A 2,478-nucleotide genomic window follows, 5' to 3' on the forward strand; every position below is an offset into this window, starting at 1 on the left:
AGCATCAGCTGTTGGAGGACAACATTAAGGAAGAGTTAGCAGGAAAGTTCATCTTTGTTGGACTGTTGATTGTTAACAACTTTCAATGCATTGGTAAAATGAAAAAAAATGGTAACAGCTGTTGGTGCCAAAATATTTGTACATGTATTGTGAACCTGATTTAAACCTAAATGGTAAAAGTAAAAAGTCAGAAAGAAATAAAGTGCCAATTTTGAACCAAGAGATTGACTTGGTGTAGTCTTACAAAACAATATTTCCTGACCTGGTTGACCAGCTCCTCCTGTGGGGCAGCCCAGGCTACAGCTGACAGGGTGATGTCTGTCAGGAGGAGGTGTGGGTGGAGATGGTCATCACTCTGAACAACCACTGATGGCTCCTTCAACCTGTGGCACAGGTAGGCTTTAGTATGCGATTTGGAGAAACTCGAACGTCGCGTTTCACCATATCGCATGTCAATTTTGGCCACCGGAGAGCGGTAACGCGCAGATCGGCCGTGTGTGCGATTTTGGCCACCTGAGAGCAGCAACGCGCAGATCGCCGAAATGAGGGGCAGGCCATCATGTGTGTGCGAATTTCTCCGCTTGAAGGCGGGAACTCGCAGATCGCCGAGATGCGATCGCACGTACGAGCTGCACATACGGGAAATGCTCCGAAATGAGCCTGCCGAAATGTGGTGTGGCCTGATGACGTGAATTTTAAACATCATATATTTACACTGGGGATTTTATAGTTAGACCAAATGCCAACGTTTGATTTAGTCTAAGTATTAGTCAGAAAGTTAACTTGTTGCTTTCTTTCCTCCACTCACAGAGTCTTCAACAGGACCGAGAGGAGTTTTCGTTGAGAAACACTGAATCGCCGATAATATCCACGTAGAGTCGGCAACATATTTACAATGTATTTCAAATATTTCTGAATGATATTGAGGTGTGTACAGTAAAATTACAACGTTGACGAGAGTGTGATGGTGGGGCCATCTAAATGACGAAGTTATGAATAAGTAGGGTCGCCGAAAAGCATGTGTGTGTGAGTGAGTGAGTTGGTCAACATCTCGAAGCAAATATCGGAGCAAAGTATTCTTTACCGGCGGTTATATACCGGGCTATAACTTAGCCCATCTGGGCAAGAATGTTCAATAACGATGATTAAAGTGTAACGCTATATGTTATTGCGTGCTAGAATAAGGTGGCCCTCTAATGCTAACATCTACACGGGGATTTACGACAATCGCCATAACTTCCCTCTCTACCAAAATAACAAGATGGCGACGGTGATGTTGTGACGGTATCCCGTCATCCATTGTGGTATCGGCTTGGCGACTTTGTGGTAAGTATTTTCATAGAAATCAAGGTAGAGAGAAATTATTTGTACATACTGTTCATATGTATTAATATAAAAAGAGGATTCAGTCAAAAACCGCGGCGCAAAATATCGCGGCCGGAGCCCGACGTTATTCTATACATGACAAGGTTTGCGCTGGGATTTTTTTCAGACCAAATACAAATATACCCGCAAAGTTTGGTTGAAACTGGCAGTTTGGTAAGGCTGTCTTACTATTAATTTAATCAGTACCGGTAAGTTAACTGCCTTCTTTCCCTATACTGGACCCAGGAGGACTATTCGTTGAGAAACTTGTCATAAATCACCGAAAATACCGAGGTAGACTCGGGGACAGATTTACTAAAGAGTACGTCTAGAGTAGAGTGGAATCTTCCGGTAGGAATGACGCCTGACGCCCGTGAAATTATAACGTTAAGTAATGACTGGCCCGTCTAAACTACGAAAAAGTACTGGTAAAGCTGACTGGGCGATGCTGACCGCGCCGATCAACCTACGGTCCACATGTTGCCGGTAAGTTGGGCTGCCCTGGCCCGAAGAACCCATTGATAGCGCTCAGGGGCTTACCGCAGGCATCAAGGAAGTTCTTCTACCAAGAACAGTTTTTCTTGTGTATGTCTTCTGATTTTTTTGTAAACATGAAATTCACAGGCTGCGTTCCAGTAAACTTCCGGTTTGTTTTGCTTGTTCAGATTGATCGCAAAATTTAGAAGGATCTTAAAGTCTATCCAAATTTATATGTTGAAGAATTTAAATCTCCTTTGATAATTTGTCTAAAAGACGCCGAGCCTGTATGGGGTGACGCACGCATTTTAAAACAAGGGGTCATTGTCCGCTGAAGGAACGCCCCAGAATGCATCGCGTTTCCTGCCAATCTCACCTCTGCGGCGAGTTGGAACAAATATGTGTACGTTGCCGGTCAAGCAAATTTGAAAATTATTGTTGCAGAGGAATATCGAATCATGCTACAATAACCTATATATTCATTATCATTTTACAACAACCCCAACTGATCATAAGATGGATTGAAATATAATATAATCTACAAGAAAGTTCCCCAATGAAAGAAATGCTTGTGTTGGTGTTTGCACGCCTGCGGTGCGACAACTGCTTTTGAAATTAATTGACAGCGATCCCTTC

The 2,478-nt window shown here is 43.1% G+C and overlaps 1 protein-coding gene across 4 annotated transcripts in view; it reads right to left on the bottom strand.

The window, feature by feature from the left end:
* The window catches only part of LOC109471854 (spatacsin-like), a 31,195-nt gene that overhangs the window by 19,225 nt on the left and 9,492 nt on the right, over nucleotides 1–2,478 (bottom strand). The window lies entirely within an intron of this gene.

Source organism: Branchiostoma belcheri, unplaced genomic scaffold, assembly GCF_001625305.1.
Source record: "Branchiostoma belcheri isolate BF01 breed outbred unplaced genomic scaffold, Haploidv18h27 scaffold26, whole genome shotgun sequence".
NCBI classification, from domain to species: Eukaryota; Metazoa; Chordata; class Leptocardii; order Amphioxiformes; family Branchiostomatidae; genus Branchiostoma; species Branchiostoma belcheri.